The sequence below is a fragment of the Lotus japonicus genome, chromosome 3 (genome assembly GCF_012489685.1).
Source record: "Lotus japonicus ecotype B-129 chromosome 3, LjGifu_v1.2".
In the NCBI taxonomy this organism is placed as follows: Eukaryota; Viridiplantae; Streptophyta; class Magnoliopsida; order Fabales; family Fabaceae; genus Lotus; species Lotus japonicus.
In genome coordinates, this window is record NC_080043.1 from 34,227,352 (window position 1) to 34,254,499 (window position 27,148).

Below are 27,148 nucleotides of genomic sequence, written 5' to 3' on the forward strand. Positions count from 1 at the left end.
ATCATCCAACATGAATTCTGTGTAGCGTAGTAAGGTGAATTACGAAGTTGATTTACCTGAGAGACGACGAATCAATTGAATTTCCTCTTGAATTGTGGTTGATTGGTCTGGTGATCAGGGTTCTCCATGCGATGAGAAATTTAGGAAGGTGGAGATTGGTGGGTTTTCAATTTTGGGGGAAAAAGGTTTTAAGTTGATGAATGCCGAAAAGCAACAATGGAAGAAAGAAAGAAAGAAAAACAGCGTTCTAATTTGATGTTAAGCGTGAATTTTGGTTTTTTTTACTTATTAAGCTATGGCGGCGCTTTCGACCGTCGTCATAGATTAACACCAAACTTTTAGTGGCGGATGCCGAACCGCCGCTGTATTCAATTTTTTTTTATAAAAAAAACTCAAAATCTGGCCACACCCTGCCTACACATGGGTTCGCCCATGTATCACATTATATATATATATATATGACATATAAGGTGAGACAAGTGGTTTATAGTGAGAGATGAGATGAATAATTAATAGCCTTGGATTCAAATAAATGGTTCAGATGAAATCATTCATTAAAACACTCACGTGACCCCCCCTTCTTTCCCTGTTCTCTTCACTCCCCGAAATGAAACGATGATGTTCCCTCTGTTTCTCTTCCCTCTCGCCTCTTCCCTGGTCAATCATCTCGCCGTCGGGCAACATCCCCTTCTGTCCTCGGAGATGACGACGTTTCTGCTCACTCCACCCTCGCAGTGTTCCGGTGGATCAAAGCTCTATTTCGCTCCACCCTCCTTTTGAACGATGATCAAATTTTATTATCCACCCCTCCCGACCAAGTGAGGATGATTACCTCGTTAGTTCACGCTCTATCTTAGTGCACTAGAACTAAGGGACTACTATTTTTGGAGTCGACAAACGACACTACTACCCCCCTCTTTTTTATACCTAAAGGGACGATCACTGCGTCGTGCCTAAATCTAAGAGCTAAGGGACCACTTGGGTCCAACCCGTCCAAAGGTATGCCTCACTTAGGGTACTCTCTACCCGACCACCATCCAGGATGAGGACTTAGGGTACTCACTACCCGACCACCATCCTGGACGGGAACTTTTGGTACTCACTACCCGACCACCATTCCCGGATGAGCTGGTCATCAGAATACTGGAGGAGCCACGAGTTACTCACCACGAGCTAAGAAGAGATCAGCTCATCCATCTACTGAAGGTTAAGACCAAGGCTTTACACCCTACTACTGAAGGCTAGGACCAAGGCTCGAGGCCAAGCCACTAATTACTAGGAACCTTGGGTTGTAGAATCTCTAAGACCTGTAGAAGCTGCATATAGATCCAACGACATAGAACCCCTCGTAGGCCCTAGGTTCACATAACCTCTCCTTAGGGTCATCCTAGCTCCAAGATCACATATAAAAGGCCCCTTAAGACAGGGGGCCAAGGTAACTTCTCTTAACTCTAAACTTCTACACTTAATCTTTAGGACAATCAGGACCCACACTAACTTAGGTATCAGAGTGACTTGTAGGACTCCCTCTTGGGCTCACACCTACACTACGAGATCGCTACTCTCTAATTGTCTGCTCGAGCTCCTACCTCTCCCACTCTTTCGTCACCCGGCATCTTCCGCTCCCCTCCCCTCCTACCCCTTCTTGAGTAGACTTGGTCGGCTTTCCCCGATCAGGAAGTGTATTTGATGATAAGTGACAACACCCAGGATTGGTTCTACTTTGGAAAAAGGCATATATTTTTCCATTATTAATTTGGGAAAGTCTAAAGAGGCCCTTGTTGGTGAGGAAAAGAAGTTGTTTTGTCCACAAGATAGAAAAAGGAGAGTAGAAATAATCGAACCTGTTAGGAAGACAAAGAGTTTGTGTCAATTGCAAGCTCGACGATGTACCTGAAAGATGACGTGCATGCACATGGTGTTTGGCAAGAGATCCCTTGGGTTGAGTGAGTGCGAGACGAGAGATGTTGATGAAGAAAATAGAAAAACAAGTCACGTGTACACTTTAACGGTTAATAATAAAACTTCTCATCTCTCACCATAAACCACTTCTCTCACCTGATATACCCTATATATATATATATATATATATATATATATATATGGAGAATATGAGGCGTATCAAGTGAGAGCAATGTTTATTCTAAAAGATGAGAGTATCGAATTGTGATCATTTAGAAGTCGGTGGAGTTAAAAGGTACCAATTAAATCTTGCACTGGTCCGATACTAGTACTTCTGCCTCCATTTTATAATGTTTGTTATTTTAAATAATTTAATTTTTTAATATATATTCATATTTAATAAATTCTATCACTTATCACCTTTTTATAGACTAATTAATCACTATTATTCTCTTTTAACAAATAATAATTATTTATCCTCCTACTAATATATGCTAATTTTTTTTTCAAATATATTAAAATGTATCTTCATGAAAATTTAATTGCTTAAGTATATGTTAGAAATAATAAAAACATTTAGTTCTTTCTTCATTTAGTATTTAGTACTCCTTTGTCCTACAAATATGCTAGTGTTACGTATATAATAAGACCCCTTATTAAATTTAATTTAGAAATATTTATTATTATTTTCAATATATATCCTTTATATTTATTTTACTTTTTAATTTTAAAATTTTGATTACCACTAATAATTAATGTTTTCTCACACTACTCAATTGATAAAGAGTTTAATTACTACTCCCTCCGTTCCTAAATAACTGACATTATTTCTAACTGAATTTTGTTCCTAATTATCTACCACTTTACAAAGTTTAAGAGAACATTAATTATATTTTACCAATTGTACCCTTCATTTATTTGTGGTAGGAAAATTGAAAAATTAGATTTAATAAGAGAGATAAATGGTATAATAGGAAATTAGATTGTAATTTTAATAAAACAATAACATTAATTGTTATTTCTTAATACTTGTGCAACAACCTTAAAGTGTCAGTTATTTAGGAAGGAAGGAAGTATACACTAACAGTGTAAAAAAGTTTTACACGAACACTCAATTAAAATATTAATGATTTATTATGGCATAATATAAAAATTCACACGCATAGTCGCTCCATACCCACTTAAATATATGCATTAAATAAATTTTTAACTTATACACCAATATTTGTACTCCCAATTACTAAATAGATATATTTAGAAAGTATACATTAAATAAATTCATGGATATTGTGTGTGCTGATGGTTTTACTCACCATGAATTATTATACATATGTATCTGCAGACATGAGTAATTGACATCGCAACACATGCGGAAATAACTTATAGGGATCATTTGTGTTAGATGATTCCTGCTTAGACCAGGTATAATGGTTTGTTTAATTTACACTCATTTTTTATCCACTCAAATGGTTTTTCATTCAACACCAACACCCTATCCCACCACTTTTTTTATTTCATATTTTTATTTAATTTTATATTTTTGTTTTTATTATTTACATAAAATTACTATTATCGATTTAAATTAAATTAAAACAATAAATTTTGGGTGTTGAAATGGTGATTGTTGGGATCCATTTCAAAACAAATGCTAATAGAAAGATGATAAGATGGTGAGAGAGATAATAAGATGGTGAAAAACTTCGTTTTTTTTTTTTTCTGTGTCCAAATCAAACGAACCTAGTCTCTATTTATAGAGGAAAAAAGTTATGAATTTTGGTTAAAAAAAAATTTTCAAATTTTTTTTTTCAACAAGATAATTCAGTTTAAAAGTTTTAAAAACAAAAAATCTGGCGGACGAATCAGATGGAGCCACGCGTCCCAATCCATATCACCTGCAGTTTTTCTCTCTCCCACCCATGCAGGTGGTGCGCCCTGTCTACGCGTGGCTCCCACGCGCCTGAGCGTGACTAATCCGAAGCTGCCACGTGGCTCCGGCCTGCACTCTCAACAATGTTTAACACTCTCAACACTTCTCTCATCCACCTCATCTTCAACAAAACCTCAACAACCACTAAAAATCCTCAACAAACTTCAACATCTCTCTAAACATACCATTACAAATGGTCTTAGAGCATCTCCAATGGGGGTTGCTTAAATCCAGTTGGCAACTTAAGCAACGTTGCTTATTTTGGAGCACCACTAGAGCAACATGACGTGGCAGTTGAGTTGCTTAAATTTAAGCAACGGTTGCTTATTTAAGCAACGGTTGCTTATTTTCTCTCTCCTTACTTTTTGACTAAAAAATTATATCTTCTCTTTCATTCATGTACTTGTATAGTGTCATTACCTTGAAATAATATAAATATAAGAGGTATAATGGGACCCAACTAAAAGTAAACTAAGCAACCGTGGTTGAAGCGAATTCTGCTTGGGTTGCTTAAATCCTATGTGTCAGTCTGGACCCACCGAAATAGTTTTTAAGCAACCCAACTAGCAACTATGCATTGGAGATGCTCTTACATAACTTTTAATAACACTGATTAACTCACTCATTGTTATTCAATCCATCAAACTTTTTTTTTTTAACTAAATTCAGCAAATTTTTCTTTGAATGTGTGTGCATCGTTAGTGTAAACTTTGTTTACAAAGTCACCCAATTGAATTTCGCCACTTCGATCAATAAATATATTCTTATTTTAATCAAAATTTAAAATGAAAATTATTATTCCACCTACGTGGCATGGTATGATGGATTGTGAGTGTAAATCTATTTTACACTGACAGTACATATCCATTAAACTCTTTTTCGTTTTAAAAAGAATTATATGTTGATTTCTCGAATAATGAAACCAATAATAATAGGTGTGTTGAAGCGTGTTCTTGTAAGAAAATATTGCTAGAATTTCTGTTTTCCTAATTAAATTTGATACTACCTCTAGTCCTATTTATAAGAAGCAAAAAAAAAAAAAAATTCACATAGTTTAAGACATGTAATTGAACAAGATAAAATGCATTAAATTTGTCTTGAATTAAAATAAACTTCCAAAATTACCCTTTATTATTAGTGTTGGAGACTGGGAAAGAAAAAAAATAATTAATGAGACACATTTTACAAGTTAGAATTATTAAGGACATCATTGGAATAAAATAATTAATATAACTCAAAGTTTCATTTGATTCTTATAAAAATGACCAAAATATTTATTCTTTTTCATTCTTATAAATAGGACTGGAGGTAGTACATTTATAAATTTCTATGTACTTCTTTTACTTTAAATCTCTCTTCTAACATTGATTTTTTTATTCAATAATATGCATCCACACAATTCTAAGTCACGCGCGTAAATAGCTTACTTGCCCACGCATCATTTTTATGTCTATATATATGTGAAGGAGTAACTTACTCCTCAGTCCTCACATATCATTTTCATTTTAAGTACTTCGTTGCCAGGCATGTACTAGTTTAGATATCTCATTCCACCCTTTTCCATAAAAAGTGAAAACCTATCTCGTAGAATAATCATGTCTCCTTTACCTGTTGGTGTGACCCAACAAGCAGTGCCTCCTCACATCAAGCGACCTTGTGCAAATTTTCGTCCTAGCTTTTGGGGAGATTTTTTCCTTCAATATGATTCAGAATCTTTGGTAAGCATTATGAAATACTTCAATATGATTTTCGTCCTAGATTTTTTCCTATTATTCTCTTTATGAAATACTAGACTATTTTAAATGTAGGTTTGTCTCGCAAGAGATCATCACGACCAGTACCGTCAGTACAAATTAGCATCATAAATACGTATGAGAAGGATTCTTTTTTTAAATAACTCTTGTAATTTTGATTCAAATATTGTGAAAACTAATGGTGTTTCTTTAAGAATGTCGTTGCTAAAAATCAAACTCTCGATTTATGAGTTAAAAATCTTAGCAATTATTAGGTAAATGTAAACTATGAAGTTTGATAGTATATGATATGAGTTTATTTTCTAAATTCTTAATCATGTATGTAGTTATACGGTGGATGTTCTTTTTAACTATTTTATTATTAATGGTACAAACCGCAAACTATGGTATAAAAGCTCTTCGATATAAGAACATCTCCGATACAAGATTCTTAGTTCTTATTTTGGAGTTAAGAACTAAGAACTAAGAACTTTACCATTGGAGGTGCTGACATGGACTCCTTAGTTCTTAAAAATAAGAACTCAGTTCTTATATAAAGAGTTTTACTTTTTGAGTTCTTAGCTTAAAATATTAATTATTTCTCTCTCATTCAAATTACTTTATTACTTTATGAGTTTTGTTTTATTACTTTATGAAAATAAAAAGTATAAATAATGTGGTTGGTGGGACCAAATGGATAGTGGTAAGAACTAAAAACTAAGAACTCATAGTTGGAGCAAAATTGCTTGAGAGTTGCTTAAACACAAGTGGCAATACGGACCCACATGAATAGTGCTAAGAACTAATAAATAAGAACTAGCATTGAAGATGCTCTAAGGATGTGCTTGCTTGTTGGGGTTTTCTTAAAGAAAAATCTAACTTCTGCTACTGACGTCTTTGTGCTATTATTGATGGTGTATTTTTTGTAATCCACTTGAGAAGGGTTCTTCTCAAGACATTATCTCTTATAATGAAATTGGTTTTGTGCTTAAAAAATATTTATAAATGGTGCACGTGGGAAAAAATCAATAGTCAAGAAGAGTCGGTGGTTATTACTTGTTTGTAATAATTGGTATGAAAATCTTAATTTTTTCCATTATTAATATTTGTTATATAAACCAAGGTTATTTTGGTAAATTTACAAAAATGACAATCCATTGTCACTTTTCTTCATAGTAAGTGATGAGAATTCCCATCAAAAAAAAAAAGTGATGAAAATAAAATGAGTGGGACCCAACTGTTCTATGTTCTCTCTCATGTTTTCTTGCCTCCCAAATACCAAAGGGGTGAATTTTTTTTTTTTTTTGAGAATGTGTTCTTTTCATGGATTGATCTCTGGTCTTATTTTCCTGGCTTCTATACTAAGCGTAAGAGAGACACTATATTATTTGGGTTGTATTATATCATTGAACTATGTTATTTCATATAAAATAATAATATAAAATCATTCATGTGATCCTAAGCTGAGTTTAAAGTTTTGGATAATTGGTTGTTTGATATGATATCATGATAAGCGAACATGTGCATTATCCACACAGACTGTTGTGTTTATTGAAGGTTACTATACATATAAAAATTTAAACGCTTTAAATAGAGTACAAACATTTCATCCTTGTGACAAATTCTATTGCAGGATGTCGATGACAATATGAAGCAACAAGTTTAAATGCAAAAAGTGGAAGTGAAAAAGATTTTTCTATCTTCAGATGATAACATCTTTCAAAAACTTAACTTGATTGACACTATGCAACGTTTGGGCATATCTTATCATTTGGAAGAAGAAATTGATGACGCATTAGAACAAATCCACAACTCTTTTACCAACAATAACACCACTGTAGAAGAATGTAGCCTTCACTTTCTTGCGTTAGCACTTTGTTTGCTTAGGCAAAAAGGATATCGCATTTCACCAGGTATGTACAACATTAATTATGATATTCAACATAGGAGAGAGGTATGTACAACATTAATTATGATATTCAACATAGGAGAGAGAGAAAAAGAATCAATCAGTTATTTTTGTTTTTGGATAATTACACTATTCATATTGTAATACTAAACTACCTAATATTACAAGTTTGTATTATACACAATTACCCCCCCCCCCCCACACACACACAACTCATCTGGGGTGGTCACTCATAATGAGCTTGTGTCTAAACTCTAGAAACCAAGTTGTGGAAGAAGACATCAAGCTCTACATGTTAGATTCTTGCATGATAGATGAGATTATGTGCTACTGAAACAGCTAAAATTTTGTCATAGTACAGTGTAGGAACTCCAATAGGAACTGTCAAATCCTATAAAAGGTTCAGCTAGAGAATCTCTATTGAGAGCTCAGCAAGACTCCTGTATTCAGCCTATGTGCTGCTTCTAGCCATTTCCTTTTGTTTCTTGGACCACCAAGAGATGATGTTAGGACCCAAGAATAGTGCAGCACCACAAATAGATATTACATCATCCACATTAGTTGCCCAATCAACATCTGAAAACCCCTTGAGCTGCAATGGAAATGGACTTTGCAAGCTGCTTATGGAGTCTTTAGGAAGAAGAATCCTTAATGAACCTAAGGATCCTTTTGACTGGGGCCCAATGTGTATTTAAGGGATGGGCCATGGACTAGAAAACTTTGTTCACTAGAAAATTGAGTTTGGGTCAAGTGATTGCCAGATAGCTCTAATTGTTGATTTGTATAGTGTGAAAAAGGAATGCCTTGATTTTTAGACAGCCTAGAGGTGCTGGCCATGGGGGTAGACAATGGCTTGCAATCTCTCACCATTGTCTTGGCCAATAGATCTCTTATATACTTTTGTTGAGTGAGAAGAAGTGAGCCATCGTTAGGAAATTGGACCTCCACTCAAAGAAAATACCAGAGACCCCCAAGTTGTTTTAAAGAAAACTATGCATCCAACTCGTCAATAATGTGTTGGACCAAGGTCGAGGAGTTTCCAGTTAGAATTATGTCATTCACATAAACCAAAATGTAGACGAAATTAGAGCTATAATTTTAAACAAAGAGTGATGGATCACACTTATTAGGCCCAAAGCTAAGTGTCACGAGAGCAGAATGAAGTCTTTCAGAACAAGCTCGAGGAGCTTGCTTGAGGCTGAAATTCTGGCACACGCGGACATATGTTCTACCAGATGTCCAAATGTCTAAGACATCTTGTAAAACATGATATAAAATAGTTAATTGAATATGCAATACAGAGAACATAAACAAAGACAAGACAATCGAGATTGTTAACCGAGTTCGGTGCAAAATCACCTACGTCTGGAGGGTTTTCACCCAAGAGAAAGATAATCCACTATTCAAAAGCTCAACACAGGAGCAAAGACAGATCTCATGATCAAACAACAAAAACTCAACTCTCAGCAAAAGAATCAATACGTGAATATGCTGAGAGAACAACAAGTGTGAACACAGACAAGAGTAGACCCTAGTTTTACTCAACAGAAGCTCTCTACCTAAACACTAGGTTTCGATCTTCATATATAGCAGTCATCCAGGCCTTGTCTTTGATGGGCTTGGACAAGAAAATGTCCACACAACACTCAGGGAGTTACTAGGAAACAAATCTGCAGAAAAAGTCTTCAATAAAAAGTTTCCTATTCCAGAAATAAAACTCCCACACAATCTCAGATCAAATCCTTGAAACCGATTTGATCACATAGAATATAATCCTTGAACGGCGCATAGAAGCTTCCAGAAATACCCTAGCTTGATCACCAAGTAATTAAAACGAAGCTTGACAGAAAACCTAGCCAACTCTTTGCAGGTTTCGCAGGGACAGATGTCACAGGCAAGATGTTGTGACATCGGGTCCAACATGTTGGCCAAAAACTTAACTTAGCTAAAATGCAGACAACATAACAAAGGAACAACAGTCTCCCCCTTTGTCAAATTTAGCTAATACAATCCACTACCATAAAGAACTCTTCCGCAGCTTGGAACTTGAAAACACTTGAATCAACATAGAAGAGCATTCACACAAACAAGGTAGCTCACACATCAACATAGCTAGTAGCATCAGCTATGCACATTTCCATCTGAGAACCATTCTCAGTGCAGCAGAACACCATATCAGAGTTTTAGCACAGCAGCACACAATCAACTATCACAAACAACAAGATGTTGTTTGAAAAGAACACACAACTGCACAGTAGCAAGAAGCTACCAAACCACAATAGCAGAAAGCCATAAAGAACCAGCTACCAAATACTAGAGATAAAGAACCAGTTACCATATACGAGAGATAACCAAATACTAATTACTCCCCCTTATTAGCATAATTTGGCAAAGGTAGTCATAACAGAATAGCATCCTAGTGCTTACCAGAGCTATCCACAGAAGTCATCAGCACCATATTCAAGAATTATACAGACCAGGAGCAAATAAGGAGCGCACATAGCCACACATGGCTCAAATACATCCAAAAGAAAAAGAATAAATCAAAGAGATGTGCTCTGAGTTGCAGAACTCTCAGAACCAGTCACATCCTCTTCATCTTCATCTTCATTGTATTCCTCTTCTTCTTCCTCTACAGCCTCCTCAGTCTCAGCATCTTCTTCTTCCTCAGCAGCAGCCTCAGCTTCCTCTTCTTCACTTTCTTCCTCAGCAGCAGTAGTTGTAACATCTGACATAGTCTTGATGAGTTGATCAACATTGAATTTTCTGACCTTGCAAGCCTGAATAGTGTCACCAAGAGTCTTGGAGACAGCCTTCAACTCAGCCAAGATGTCTTCCTTGCTAGAACCAACTGCCTTAGTGCCACTGGCACTGGCAGTTCCCTTTGCTGCAGAGAGCACAATGTCTGGAACATGTGTCCCAACAAACAACCGGTAATCAAACTTGAGAGGCAGGGGCTTCTTACCTTGAGACTCATCAGCCCTCACAATAGTAGGTTGTTGATGTGCAATGATCTCTGAGAGAAGACAAGGAAACAAAATAGGCAGCTTCACAGCATACGATCCAGCATGCTTGAGAGTCTGCTAAAAAACCAGCTTTCCAAAATCAAACTCACCCCCAGTTCCAACCAAATAAAGCATTCTGGCCAGAGGTGGAGTCACACCAGACAAGTGATTGGTGGCTATCCAATTTGCAGTACAAATCTTGTAGAGAACAACATATTTGGCAGTAAGCCTCCCAGATGGAAGCAATCCCTTCTTAGGCCACTTCCTGACCAACTTCCCAGTAAGGGTTGTAGCAACCCTATTCAAATCAGGCTCCCCCTGAGCCACAACAACAGGGCTTCTGCCCAAAAACTCATTGATCACTTCAGGAGATAAGTTGATGCACTTCACGATCACAAAAACCTTCCTGTACTCAGTACTAGAAGCATCATCACAATCAGCAGGGATGTTCACAATGAACTCCCTAACAAGCTTGTCCAAACATCTGCCAAGATCCTTGACAGTCTTCATCAAACCAGCAGCAGAGATAACCTCCATGATTTCCTGGAGTTCCAAGGCATCTTCATGTAGTTCCCTTTCAATAGCAAGCCTCCTTTGAACCACATATTTCCATCTCTGAGCAGAGTCTGGAAAATGAAAGGACACATTGTCCACAGGAGCATTAGGAACATTAACAGGAATCCTCTTACCTTTCATTCTTTTTCTGGTTGTGGTTGAAATGTCAGGAACTTCTTGTCTGACATCTGGCTCAGAATCAGAATCTGACACATGCTTTCTTTTTCTTCCTGGAGAGGGTTCAATCTTTTTTTCTTTCTTTTTCTTCTTCTCAGAGCTTTTGTACGTCTTGGGTGTCTTGTGCATTGGATCCTCCTTCTTCTTGCTTCTCTTCTCTGCGTCCTTCTTGCTTGCAGATCTGGGTGCCTTGGTAATAGAAGTTGGAGTCTTCTTGATCAGTATTTCATCATCAGAGTCGTCTTCTTCTTCTAAAACCATTCTTTCTGTTCTTTTCTGGGAAGAGGAAATTGGGGTCTTCTGGACAGAAACCTCCACATATGGAGTTTCTTCACTGGCAGTTTCAGCCTTCTCGCCTTCCTTCTCATCATCAGAAATGACACCTTTTTCTTCAGAACCAGAGAGAGGAGTGCCTTTTTCAACATCTGGTTCGACATTCGGACCAACTGCAGCATTGGCCAATTTTTCAAGGTAGTTTTCAACAACTTGATCAACCTGTACATCTTGAATGATTTTGGGTTGATCATCACTAGGATCTTCAACAGAGTCATCAGAGAGACTCACAATAGGAGAAGTTTCTCCCTTTTTGTTCTTCTTCTTTGTCACAGAGGTCTTGATTCTTGAACCTAGTGTTCTTGATGAGGGACTGAAGGGTTGATTTGAAGCCATTGCAGCGTTTGATCGAGTAACCCTAACAGGTGTTGAAGCAGATGAAGTGACTCCCATGAGTTTCACTCCATGTTCATTGGTAACAAATTTCGGACCAGCAGCTTTCTTCTTTCCAGAATTGTGAGACATGGTACAAGTGAATTGAAGGAAGAATGAAAAGTAACCGTTACAGGGTTTGCAAAGAGAATAATCAGGTTTCTTGAACAAATGCACAAACCAGTTTGTGACTTCCAACATGCGATCATGGGTGGTTAAATAGAGATCAATATAGCCGTTGCTTGTGACATATGTCATTAACTACAACAAGTCAGTTAACACCCAAATCCCTAACTTCTTTTTTAACTTCTATAACTTGGCCATAATTTTAGCACAAATATCTGACAATAAAAGGCTATTTTCCACGTGTTTCACCAAGATCTCTTTTTCAACTAACCTTTCAACATAGCATTTATTAGTGTGCTTGCTTCTGTCATGCAGATCATTCAAAAAACTGAACTCCTTCAGGTAGTCATGGCACAATGTTATAACATTAGTCTTGACATCGTGTTTTGACATTTGATTCTTGCTCATATCCCAGATTTTCCCAAGTTCAAGAACAATGTAATTCCTCTCAGTATTTAACTCAGAAATCCATTTTTGCCATCTGCTCGACCATGATCTATCAATCTTTTTCCACATCCACCATTTTTCTGTAGTTTTAACAAGATAGCTCTTCTTCAACACTCCATATGCCTCAAATTTTAGTATACCCTCTGATCTGCTTGAAATCAGTCTTTCAACCGTGCTGCTATACAAACCTTGACAGCTATTTCCCTTACTAATTAGCAACGATGTTCTTCTCTGTGTAGTATTTTCCAGATAAGCATCCTTGTTCAAGATACTGACACATTTGCTCTGAGTCACAATCAAGGTGTTTTTCATATGTTTCATAACTTGTTCTGACATATGGTCTGACAAACATGTTTCTGCACTCTTTTCATCAAATATCTAGGAAAAAGCCAACCTCCCTATAACTGTCAAGACAAGTGAGATTATGTCAGTTCTATTGTACCCCTTAATCAGTACCTTGTTAATTCTGCCACATACGGTTCTTGGATCTTGAATCAATTCATCAAAACCCCTTTGCAACTTGTGAGCTTGCTTAGAAGGATCATTGATCCCATTTACCTTGACAGGACTCAGTGTTTCCTGTGAGAATTCTGCCCGGTCACCATCTGAAAGAGTTTTCTTGGAGCTTCTTGACATGAGACATCTATATGCACAATTTTCTTTAGATTTTTTCTTTTCAAGAAATTGTAGCATTCTGATGAAAGGAGCTTCCATCTGAGTCCATCTATTCTCACTTTCCTCATCTGATTCACAAGTTGTCATAATGCTTGTAACAACTGGATCTTTATCAACTGAAATCAACTTGTTTTCACCTCTTTGTACAACCCTTGTATCCTCCTCTTCCTCTGAGTCCATCCTTCTCTTTTGCCTGTTTGCTTCTCTGGAAATGATCTTTTTCATGAGCTTCCTGAATTTTGCATCTTCAGCCTTGCTAGTCAGATATCCTGGAGGCATGTATTTGTAATGAGAACACCACTTGTAGCAATCATCCTTTGTTCTCTCACCTTTCATCACAATTTCATCTGTTGCATTTGTTACTTGACATCCATACTTGCTGAAAGTCACATTCAAATTCAAATCACAAATTTGGCTTATACTGATTAAGTTTGCTGTCAACCCTTCTACAAGCAATACTTCACTAAGTTCAAGTGAAATTTTACTGTCAAGTTTTCCAGATCCTATGATTTTTCCTTTGACACGACCACCAAAAGTTACATCTCCTTCAGCATGCGGTTTTAAATTAGTAAAATACTCTTCTATACTTGTCATATGTCTGGAACATCCACTGTCAAAGTATCAGTCTTCTTTCAATGAGACTTCCCCAGAGGTAGAGCTAACAAATGCAGTCAAATTGCTTTTAGGCCTCCATTCTTTCTTCTTTGATTTGTAATTCCCAGACTGAGATGCCTTAGCCTTTGGATATCCATGTAACCTATAACAGTGTGATCTGATGTGACCATGTTTTCCACAGTGATTACATTTCCATCCTGAATTCCCTTTCTTCTGAACATGAGATGTCTGTGGATACACATGTTTGACCACATGTTGAGACAATTGGTTTGACATGTGAAATTCAGATTTCCTCTCAGCAGGTACAAACTGATGAGTTGTCTTTTTGAAATCATTATTTGTGGAATCACTCTCATATCCCAACCCTTTCAGGTCTTTGGTTGTCTTTCCTGATTCTAGCATCAAATCAAACATATCAGTACTATTATTTAGCATACGTACAGATTTGATCATACCTTCAATTTTGGATTTCATAACAGACACTTCCTCTTGAAGATTACCATTGATACTGAGAAGATCTTGCTTTTCTTTTCGTAGTTTCTTCACAGTACTATTCAGCTTCTTACAATAGTAACAGGATTCATGCCACTCTCTTAGTAAGTTCTCATAGTTTTTAGCTAGTTCTCCTCCTGAGACATCCTTATCACTGGAATCCACCTCTGAGTTACACTTCACCATTAATCCCATTACAGGATTTTCACTTTCATCTTCTGAGTCATCATCAGACCAGGTAGCCACCATTCCTCTTCCTTGCTTCTTTAGAAAAGTAGCACATTCAGATCTAATGTGGCCATACCCTTCACACTCATGACATTGCACTCCTTTTGCTTTGTTAGACTTGTCTTCTTGCTTGTTTTTCAGTGCATTCCCTGAGTTCTTGTTGATGTCAGCCCCTTTGTCTGAGACATTTGGTCTGGCCCTTCTGTTAAACTTTCTCATGACCTTGTTGAACTTCCTACCAAGTAAGGCTATGGCTTCTGACAAACTTTCATCTGGATCTTTGTCACTTTGATCTTCATCCATATTAGACACAAAAGCAATGCTCTTATTCTTTTTCTCTGGCCTATCATTTAGAGACATTTCAAAAGTTTGTAGTGATCCAATAAGTTCATCCACTTTGATGCTATTGATATCCTGTGCCTCATCTATGGTAATGACTTTCATGTCAAATTTGTTGGGCAATGACCTGAGAATTTTTCTGACAAGCTTCTCATTTGACATAGGTTCTCCCAGAGCAAAAGAAGCATTAGCAATATCACGTACACGCATGTGAAACCCAGAGATTGTTTCTTCCTCCTTCATCTTGAGATTTTCAAATTGAGTAGTTAGCAGTTGAAGTCTTGACAGGCGAACTCTCGGTGTACCTTCATGAGCAACCTTGAGAATCTCCCAAGCATCCTTAGCAACAGTGCAAGTATGAATCAGCCTGAACATGTTTTTGTCCACACCATTGAAAATAGCATTAAGATCCTTAGAGTTTGTAGCAGCTTCTTCATCTTCTGTCTTGCTCCAGTTTACTTCATATTTGAGTTCAATAGTAGAAGTTCCTTCTTTGTTTTGTACTGGATGAGTCCACCCTTTGAGCACTGACTCGTACACATTTCCATCATCAATAGATCTGAGAAATGCAACCATGCGAGCCTTCCAGTAGTCATAATTTGTCCCATCAAGCATAGGTGGCCTGTGAATTGAACCCACATCCTTGTCGTTGTCCATGATACCAGAAAAGTAAATCCCTGGAGCTCACCCAATCGGAACAGGGTGCCTGCTCTGATGCCAATTGAAATTCTGGCACATGCGGACAGATGTTCTACCAGATGTCTAAGACATCTTGTACAACATGATACAAAACAGTTAATTGAATATGCAATACAGAGAACATAAGCAAAGACAAGACAATCGGGATTGTTAACCCAGTTCGGTGCAAAATCACCTACGTCTGGAGGGTTTTTACCCAAGAGAAAGATAATCCACTATTCAGAGAAATTGTAAACAAAAGGTCTTAACTGAACTGCCCCAGTTCACAGCCTTTTCTACCTATCTCTACAAGTGTTTATTACTTAGTCCTCCCACTAAGTATGAGAGCCCCTCTCACTTTCTCTCAATCACTGCCACAGTGATTCAACACAAGAGAAAAGACAGATCTCATGATCAAACAATAAAAACTCAACTCTCAGCAAAAGAATCAATACGTGAATATGCTGAGAGAACAACAAGTGTGAACACAGACAAGAGTAAACCCTAGTTTTACTCAACAGAAGCTCTCTACCTCAACACTAGGTTTCAGTCTTCATATATAGCAGTCATCCAGGCCTTGTCTTTGATGGGCTTGGACAAGCAAAGGTCCACACAACACTCAGGGAGTTACTAGGAAACAATTTTGCAGAAAAAGTCTTCAATAAAAAGTTTCCTATTCCAGAAATAAAACTCCCACACAATCTCAGATCAAATCATTGAAACCGATTTGATCACATAGAATATAATCCTTGAACGGCACATAGAAGCTTCCAAAAATACCCTAGCTTGATCACCAAGTAATCAAAACGAAGCTTCACAGAAAACCTAGCCAACTCTTTGCAGGTTTCGCAGGGACATATGTCACAGGCAAGATGTTGTGACATCGGGTCCGACATGTTGGCCAAAAACTTAACTTAGCTAAAATGCAGACAACATAACAAATGAACAACAGAGACCATACACGACCTTATGAAATCTGCAAACCAAAGTCTTATGTCCTGCCTAAAAACTTGCAGGCTGGTCATGTACATTCTTCAGTTAGGGAGCTAGTTAGTGAAGCATTGTTAACATCAATCTGTTTGAGCTTCCAACCATGTGTCAATGCTAGAGTTAAAATAACCCAAATAGTTATTAGGCTTACCAATGGTGAGAAAGTTTCAATGTAAAAAAATCAGGTTGGTGATGAAAACCTTTGGATACTAACCTAGCCTTATATTTATTTATGGTTCCATCTGGGTTTTCTTTAGTTCTAAACACCCATTTACAGCCAACAGAGTTTCTGTTTGGAGGTAGAGAAGCAAGAGATCAGGTGTGGTTCTTTAGAAAATCATTATATTCTTCCTTCGTTGCTTTGTGCCAAAGAGGGTTGGCCAAAGCTTGCTTAACACTTGTGGGCTATGTGTGACTTATGAGCACATATATGCACAGTCTAGGTTGGTAAATTCCATTTTTGGAGTTTTAAGAGATAGTGGAGGGATGACAAGTGTTGGGGAGAAAAAGGAACCAAAGCATGATACTATGAACCAATGGGCCAACATCGAACCAAGAGATTTGGACACTACAACTTTACCCAAAATCTTAAGGCATTAAGTTTATGAGTCACATCTCTTATAAAGTCTTCTCCTCACTCATTTTTAACCAATATGAGACTCCAACTCACATTTGAATTCTCAACATTCTCCACCTCAAGTGTGAGTCACCACCACATTTTCATGGTCCCTCTCAGCGGATGCTATCCACACTTGCAACGTCGTTCACTCCATCGCGTCAATTAAACATGTTGTCATGCCACACCGCCCGGAAGAATTTTGACACAAGGAGTTGTTACCATGGCTACACCAACCATCAGATAATGGAAGCTTGACAAGGAATGAGATCAGAGTTGTGTGGTGAAGAACCTGCTGAGAAGTGATGACGATGTTCACTGGGTGGTGGAGTACATACAGGAATAGAAGAAATAACAAGAGAAGAAGGTTCTGGTGAGAGGAAAAAAAAAGGTTTAAAAAGCTTTGTGTAAGGAAAAACTTGTTCATTAAATGTAACATCCTTTGAAACTATGAGTTTTAATTTCCCTAAGAAATAAGACACGTGTAACCCTTATGTGAAGGAGAATAGCCTAAAAACAAGCACTCTTGAGACCTAAACTCCAATTTGTTCTTATTGTAAGGTCTTGTGAGAGGGAAACTAGACTAGTCAAACACTTTTAAGAAATGGAAATCAGGTGTCCTTTTATAGAGTAAAGTGTAGGGCACATAATTTTGAATAGACTTTGATGGTAACCTGTTTGAGATAAAAAGAGGCAAGTTGCATATAAGCATGTGCCAAAAAAGGTCAAACCTAAATCTAGTATATGTTTGTGCTTGCTCTCCACGACACCATTTTGATGGTGTGTGTGAGGAAAGATGACTTGATGCACAATTTCTTGAGACTTAAGAAAATTGATAAAAGGTCTAAACCCACCCCGTAGTCAGATTGGATAGCCTTAAGCTTATGATTATATTGCAGTTCAGCTGTGAGTTTAAATTACTGGAAAACAGAAAAAAGTTTCAGATTTGGCTTTTAAGAAATATAAATCAAGGTAAAACTGGTGTAAGCATCAACAAAAGTCAAATAATACATATATCCATTGCTAACACACAAGGTTGAGGGGCCCATAGATCACAATATACCAACTCAAGTGGAAAAAAATATACAGTAGTGGAAGAAGAAGTTCCTAATCAACAAGCCGAACAAATTTCGTTCATGTATTTATAAGGAATGTGTATATAACTAGATGTGAGAACATAATGTAAAATATCCTTATGAGAATGACCTAATATGCTATGCTAGACTAGAAATTGATTATTTGTACAAATGGTATTTACAATGGGAGAAAAAGAAGGACTAGAGTACTTGATGAAGAAGACAACAAACTAGGAAAGTTATAAAATCCATTACGTCCCACATGACCTTGAAGAAGGACTTGGTGAGAAGCCTGAGATTTAACAAAACAAGTATTAGGATGGAATACAAAGAGGACACCATTGTCATGAGCTAACCTACTCACACTAAGAAAGTTCAGTGTTGGAGTATGAGTCATAATAAAAACTTGAGCATTCAGTGTTGGATCAGAAAAATGTGCTGGAAATGAAGAACCAAAGAATGGATTCTATGGCCAAGGGGAAGTAGGTGATCTCACAGATGCAGGGGAAGGTTGTCTTGAGCTCCAATTTGGAGTAAAGGACCAAGGTGGATGTTGTGAGGACACTCCAGAAAGCCTTCAATACTGCTGAGACCAGGAACTTGCATAATCCCACGATGGAGCATGAGGAGCATACTGTGGTGAGGGTGGCACATAGGAATGATTATACATATAGTAGCAAACAGAGGGAAAATGGCCTCTCTTGTTGCAGACCTGGCACCAAGTGACACCTTTTCCACCAAATTGTTCCTTAAAGCTAACAGGATACCAACAAAACATAGGGAATTTAGAATGCAATTAACGCGACTTTGCATGAATCTAAGACTGGTTGATGAAGTGAATTTTATCCCAAACTGATACGAATGATGGCAAATTGGCAACCAATCATCTTTGATACAATTGGTGCAAAAACCGTTGATTGAAGCCACGAAAAGAGAAAAGCGTCTTGCTATACCACTGGTGATAAAGCTCGCTAATAGTGGCAGAGGCACGATATTCTTCAGTTGCAAAATGCAGCGGAATATCTGGATGCTCCAAGAAAGACTGCAATAAATGCTTAATGATCACTAGTTCAATTTGTTGTTTCCACAACAAAAATTACTGTCTATGATCAAGTGCGACAAAGAGCTGAGAGGAGAAGATTGCAGAGGCATCGCGTTGAGCGGTTGAACGCACATTGGACATGGTGACAACGATGGTGGAGTAGGCGGTGGAGGCATGGGTGGTGGTGACGATGCGGTGCTTGCCATGGCACCGACAAAGAAAACTAGGATCTTGATACCATATAACATATAGAAGGAGAGAGAGAACATTGAATCTGTTAATTCTGTTTTTAGTTAGTTACTATTTTTTTTTTTGGTACATCGAAAAGATAAATTGCACCCGGCAGGAATTTATCTGTGGACCTCTCCTACCCAAAAAAAAATTAGCTACTATTCAATATCAATATATAAAATAGTACAAGCTGAAGGTATGAAAAACGGTAGAAAGGGGGGGTTTGAATAACGTTTTCAAATAAAAACTTCCACCTTAAAGATTTTAACAAATCTTTCGAGACTTAAGTGCTAAAGATAAGAGATAGAAAAGCACACAAGGATTTTTATCCTGGTTCACTTGATAAATCCCTCAAGCTAATCCAGTCCACCCGTCAAGGTGATTTCTTCCTTCTTAGAATGAAGGCAAACCACTAATCAGGTAAAGTGTTACAACTGCACTTGAAACCTACAAGTGACTAACAATTACACTGACTTAGCTCACACTAAGATTCACTCTCTTAGTCTTCTCTAGGATCCGATCAACCTTGATCTCCTAAAGGTAACTAAACAAACTGTTTAACAAAGAATGTTTACAAGAAATTTGCTTCTGAAAAGCTAATAGTAAACACAATGAATTCAGATGAAAGAATGCTTGAAGGTTTTTGAATATAGCTTGCGAGTGTGTAATTCTTCCAACCGCATCTTTCAATCTTCAGCCTCTATTTATACTCCAAGGATTAAGGTTTGAACGCTGCATGGAAATGCTACCGTTGGAGGGCAGTTCTGGAAATTCCAGCTTCTGCTGTGGCTGAGAACGTTAGGTAGGTCGTCAGGATAGTACATATGCTTTTGTACTTGGATAGCGACTTGACCTTTAAACCTAGGAGACTTCTGATCAGGGGAATGCTTCATCTTGGAACTTGTGGAGCCGGTTGATCAGAGTCAGAGGGAAAGCACAGATCCTCTGGACGTTGTATCTTTTGATTCTGAACTCAGAGGGAAGTACAGTGTCTTCAGAGTTTCTTGCTTCTGGACATCAGAGTTTTCACTATTCAGCTTCTGGATCTTCAGAGTCTTCTACACCATCAGAACATCTGAACCTTCAGAGTTTCTTGGTTATCAGAACTTCTAGTGAGCTGAGTCCTTATCAGAGCTTGATTTACTTCAGATCTTCTGAAGCTTTTCCACTGTTCAGACTGAACATGGACAATGCGAAAGCGTTGCTTAGGTCACTCTTTAAGCACAGTGCTTCTGATTTGTGTGAGATTGAATTGATGTCAGAGCCTGTAAATAGCACACTCAGAAAAACACGTTAGAGTACCATAACTGTTCATACTCAAATGGTTAACTTGTAATCATCAAAACATAGAGTTGTACTACTAGATCAAAACTTGATCTTACAATCTCCCCCTTTTTGATGATGACAAAACTAAGATTTTTGATGAACAATTCTTAAACAATAAACTGAATTCACTCAGAGTTTAGAGATATAGAATAAGACTTATCCTGATGTGAATAGTTTATCTTGCTCATTCTGAATTCAAGTCACTGCTTGATTCTGAGCTTAGCTCCCCCTGAATCTAATACTTGATGAAAACGTTAGTAAAGTATAGATTCTGAGCTAAATAATATAAGAGTTCAGAGAGAGAAACTTATGACATAGATGAATTAGAATAATCAGAGCGCATAAGTATTCAGAGTCAAACTAAAATCACTTCAGAAGAAGTGAAATGTATTCTTTGTATTTGCCCAGTGACACATCTATGGTCATAAAGGTGGAACTCTTAAATTCTCCAAAAGAAAAGAAATCACACTAACACAGCTTACACATAAAAAACTGGGTGTACTCCCCCTTTTTGTCATAAGCAAAAAGCATGGGGTGTGAAAAACTTAGCTTGAAGTACAAGGTACTCCCCCTTAGAGAAGGTCTAAGTTTAAGAAAATGGAGAAATAAACGATGCATGAGAGTTACGCGAAGTAAAGAATGGAGTTAATGCGGGAGAAGAACGTTTACCACCGGCCACGGGAGTAAATAGAACTTCAGTTACCAAGGACTTAACCTCGAGAAACTGGAGGAGCAATAACTGCCAAGAAGCGAAGGAAGCTTATATAAAGGAAGTTAGAGGAGGGTAGGCTTCACAACTCGATCAATTAAAATAAATGGCATCATACATGATTGCACTAGAAGAGCTCAGAAGGAAGGCGTTCGAGGAGGACTTGTTCCTGAACATCCGGCATCCAGAGGGTACAAAGACCATTCCAGAGCTGACGAGGACACTGCTTGAGGAGGACCTTCGTCCAGAGCTAAAGAACGATTTGAAGGAATTTCTTGCCTTCGTGGAAGAAGTTCAAGAACTCAGCCAGCTTGAGCTGAGGCTACTGGAAGAAAAGGACACGATAGAAAAGAGGCTCAAGACAACAGAAGAAATTCTTGAGAGGAATGAGCTGATCGTCAATCTCAACAACATCCAGTATTCACTGGATCGTCTGAAGAGGGAGAGGTCAGAGCAGCGCCAAGAGTGTAGAAGAATGAGGAGGGAACCTCCATTCTAGATTTTAGGGAAAATAACGAAATGTATGATGTAAAAGCATAATGAATATGAATAAAGAAAATTTTGCAAACACATGTGACAAATATATATATATATATATATATATATATGCATAGATAATCACAAACGAATAAAGCAGAAAAACTAAAGGAACTTAAAGAAAAAAAAATAAACATAAGTTAACAAAATAAAACGAAGTTAAAAGAGAAAAACGAAGAGATCCTAAGATTAGGGTTTATCAGATCGACGCAGAAGTTCCAACATCATTTGCTTCATGTCCATTAGCATAGACTCATGAGTGTCAAGACGTTGTTCCATGATGTCAAGTCTGGACGTGCTTGGCTGTGTGGAACTGGAAGGTACAGACTGAGCAGCTTGATGAGCCGGAATGGAAGCAGAAGCAGCAGGAGTAAACACTACTGGTGCAAGTGCTTGGCATCTAAGGGCCTCAGCTTCAGCTTCAAGTCTTTCTGCCTCTAATCTTGCTTGTTCAGCTTGAGCTGCTGCTTGACATGCAGCTTCTTCTGCTTGCTCTTGCTTTCTTCTGACCTCTTCAACAGCTTCAAGGAGCTTATGTCTCTGTTGTTGTTCATGAAGAGCCACCCTTCTTGCAAATCTCTGCTTTGCAGCCTCGATCCTCTGATCCCGTTCTGCAGTCAAATGCTGCATCATAATGGGAACCTGAGCTACTAGCCAAGTGCTCAGACTGTTCCACTCTTCAGCCACAGAATCAGCATTCTCACTCAGGTCAGTGTGACCTTGCACGTTGCGTAGCATCAAGGAAGTTTCATGATTGAAAACATTGATGCACTCAGAGAGAGAGGTGGGTCTGAGGTGAGTGTAGGGAACTATAGAGAGGTTGGTTTCTGGAGAGGCTGGGTGATTGCTACTGTGAGCTTCAGAAGCACCTTGAGGAGAGCCAATGTCAAAGGTTTGGACATGAGGTTCAGAAGCTCCAAGGTGGGGTTCAGAAGTTTCAACCAGAGGTTGTGGTGACCTAACCGAGGAGTGGTTAGACACAGATTGTTCTGGTTCTGGTTGAACTGGCTCTTGATGGACAGGGTCAGGTTGAGCTTGTTGAGCCAAAGGGTCTGCCTCATGTAAAGGAGCAGCCAAGATAGGTTCATCTGGGTCAACTAGACGGTCGGGTCTAGGTCCAGGATATCTCCTAGGGCTTGGACAGGTGAGGTAATACTCAGGGATAGCAGACACTTTTTCTTTTCTGACCTCCATGAATTTACGATGTGACTCAGAGTTATTGGATGGGGAGGAGTCAGCAACGTTGATTGGGAATGATACAGGGGTATAGGCAGTGGAGGAGTCTGTATCAGTGGTTCTGGCAGTAGGACGATCTGATGCTCTGGGGACAGAGTGATCAAACGTTCTGGGTTCAGGTTCTGTTTGGTTAGGCTCTGGTTGTTCAGGAATGATGGGTTCAGACGTTAATGGGTTGTATTGGATGGTAATGGGAGAGGTTGGTTCATCTTGTCTAGAAGGTTGGTTCTGAAGCATATTCCAGAGAGGTGCTTCATTTGGGGAAGGTTGGAAAAATGAAGACCTTGGTGAATGGGGTGGAGAAGAGGTTTGTGCAGCTGTTTGGGACTCAGGAATAGGAGTGAGTGGATTTGAAGATCGGTTGAGCATAGCAGAGATGGGGAGTGCATCAAATTAATTCAAATCATCATCAGAATCAAGAACAGACTTACTTGTACGCACGGCAGAGCGAGTCACTCTGGCAGGAGTATCCATCCTGATGACTGTAGCAGCAGGTTCCACCCGTGTAGGCTTCACCACAATTCTGACCTGCTTCTTCTTCTTCTTGGGAGGAGAAGGACCATCCTCATTATCACCATCATCACAATCATTTGGCTTGGTGGCTTCATCATGTTTCCTCTTTGGCTGGTCAGCCTTCTTCTTCCTCTTCAGAGGGACATCAGATTCTTCAGAGGATGCTTCTAAGATCATCTTCGTCTGAACTTTCCACTTGGGAGGAGAGTCAAACTCTGGTGCTAGGGGCAATCTTCTGAAAAATTCATCTACATCAATCTCAAAGCCTTGTGCCCTTAGATCTTCTACGTAGCATCTGATAGCTTCTGGGTTGTCTGCTTGTGTCCACAGAGGGAAATCATTCAGAGGCACCCTTCGTTGCCTGATTTCAGCAGACGTATCTTCATGAGCTAGGGCAATTTTCTTCTTGATCAGACCCATCTTCTTCAAGGAATTGGCAGTGAAGACATCACTGACGATGGTGGTCAGATCCTCTGTGCATCCAGCATTGATCAGATCTTGCACAAAGTTGCTCTCAATGAAGAGATCTGACAGCAATCTCCCAAAGGGAATATACTTGATGGCAGACTTGATGGAGGCAGTTGTTCTTGATTTCCTGATACATTCCTTCAGGTATGAGAACAGGAAGAAAGGGAGACAGATCTTCGTCTTGTCTTGGATGAAGAATAACATCGCCTTCTGGCAGAAGTTGATGTAGTCTGGGGAACTGCCCTTTGGCCTCTGATTGATACAGTGCAGCAGAATCTTGTGCCAGATTCTGAGCTTGGGATGAAGATCCACCACCTTGTAATCAGTCTTGCCCGGTTTGTAGTGTACAGAGCCTTGTTGGTTGTATCCTTGGTCTTGGGTTTCAGCTTCGATTCTGTCAGTTGAAATCGATACCCATTTGCAGTTTTTGTACCCAGCAGATTCACAATCGACTTCTCAGTAATGATTATCCTCCTTCCGGCAATGTGGGAAACCACCTGAGTGTCATCGCAGTCGGCATGCTTCCAGAATTCCTTGACCAATTTGTCATAGATTGGTCCTCTGAGCCTGTTGAAGTACTCTTCCCATCCCTGAGCTTGAACTTCAGGACGCAAGTCATACCTATTTGCAGCAAGATTGTCGAGGTCGAATCTCCACTCTTCAAGAACTTGGAGTTCTTCAGGAGCATACACGCAGTGAACTGCACAGTCCCGTTCTGCGATTGGGATTATCCTCTCCGACGCTTGACCTTGAGTCGGATTCTCAGGACCCATTTGACCTGTAGCTTGACCCACTACCATGTGAGGGAACCTGGTTGCATCAGCGGCTTCTGTTCTGGTTTGTCTCACCATTGTTGGAGTCGGTTGAAGGTTTGGGTTGAAGATGAAGATGATGAATAGAGAGAGAGAGAGATCGTGGGTGAGAGGTTTTTGAAAACTGAAGAGAGAGAGTGTAAAACCTTAAGTGTAGGAGAACGTGTGTGTATAGTGGGTTTTGACAAATAACCGTTGTTGATTTAAAAAGCAATTTAAAATCAACGGTTAAAAATTAAAGATAGATATTAACAGGAAATACACATATCACACGCAGGAGAAAAGCACATCAACACACATTATGACAGACTGTCACACGGGCACAAGGAACTATGCATCAGAGATACTGACACACGTTTACTGTCTCAGCTTCAGAGTCAGCACCAATGGGTACATAAACTCTGATAGAGTTACCTTCTGGACTAGACATCTTCTGATAAAGAAGTATCATAGTCAGAGGTTCTGATCCATCTTCATGCTGGACAAAAGTCCATATTCAGATTTTTCAGAATGAAATTAAATCTATCCTCTGTCAAGGGCTTTGTAAAAATAGCTGCCCATTGATGGTCAGTATCAACAAACTTCAGAAGAAGTACGCCCTTCTGTACATAATCTCTAATAAAGTGATACTTTACCTCAATGTGCTTTGCCCTTGAATGTAAGATAGGATTCTTACTCAATGAAATTGCAGCAGTGTTATCATAATAGATTGGGATATTGCTCTCTAGGATTTGATAATCCTCCAGCTGATGTTTCATCCAGAGCATCTGAGTGCTGCATATTGCTGATGAGATGTATTCTGCCTCTGCAGTTGATAGTGCAATGGTTGATTGCCTCTTGCTTGCCCATGAGACTAAGTTGCTTCCCAGAAATTGACAATTTCCAGAAGTGATTTTTCTCTCTGTTCTATCTCCAGCATAATCAGCATCACAATAACCTGAAAGCTTATACTCTGATGTTTTCTTATACATCAAGCCAAGGTTAGTGGTGCCTTTCAGATACCTTAGAATCCTCTTAACAGCAGTTAAGTGGGTTTCCCTTGGATCTGATTGGAAACGAGCACATAAATGAACACTAAATAATATATCTGGCCTAGATGCAGTTAAATATAGAAGTGAACCTATCATACCACGATAGAGCTTCTGACATACTTTACCACTTGCATCTTCTTTCTCCAGAATGCATGTAGGATGCATTGGAGATTTGGCCACTGTGGAATCCAACATATTAAACTTCTTCAGAAGTTCTTTAGTGTACTTGCTCTGATGGATATATGTTCCTTCTGGTGTTTGATCAACTTGTATTCCCAGAAAGTACTTGAGTTCTCCCATCATACTCATCTCAAATTCAGCCTGCATCATCTCAGAAAATTCTTTGCATAAAGATTGATTAGCAGAACCAAATATAATATCATCAACATTAATTTGCACAATTAAGATATCATCTTTGTAAGTTTTGCAAAAGAGAGTTGTATCTACTTTACCCCTTACAAACTTATTCTCCAGAAGGAATGAGCTGAGTCTCTCATACCATGCTCTGGGAGCTTGCTTCAGACCATAGAGTGATTTCTTCAACTTGAACACATGGTCTGGGTTCTTTTCATTCTCAAAACCTGGGGGTTGATGAACGTAGACTTCCTCTAATATATATCCATTTAGGAAGGCACTCTTAACATCCATCTGATGTAGAATTATGTTGTGATTCACTGAGAAAGAGATCAACAGTCTGATTGCTTCTAGTCTTGCTACTAGAGCAAATGTTTCTGTGTAGTATATTCCTTCCTGCTGGCTGTAGGCTGTAGCCTTGAGCAACTAGCCTTGCCTTGTTTCTGACTACATCTCCTTTCTCATTCAACTTGTTTCTGAACACCCATTTTGTTCCAATTACATGGACACTCTCAGGCTTCTTCACTAAGCTCCAAACATCATTCTTAGAAAATTGATTCAATTCTTCTTCCATGGCCAGAATCCAGTCCTTGTCCTGAAGAGCTTCATCAATTGACTTGGGTTCAATTAAGGACACCAATCCTTTCAGACTAAGCAAGGTCTCTTCAGAGGGTCTGAAGGCTGATCTGGTTCT

At 38.5% G+C, this 27,148-nt stretch overlaps 1 pseudogene; it reads left to right on the forward strand.

Moving 5' to 3' along the window:
- Window positions 1-5,328: 5,328 nt before the first annotated feature.
- Window positions 5,329-27,148, forward strand: part of LOC130749623 ((-)-germacrene D synthase-like) — a 32,811-nt pseudogene continuing 10,991 nt past the window's right edge.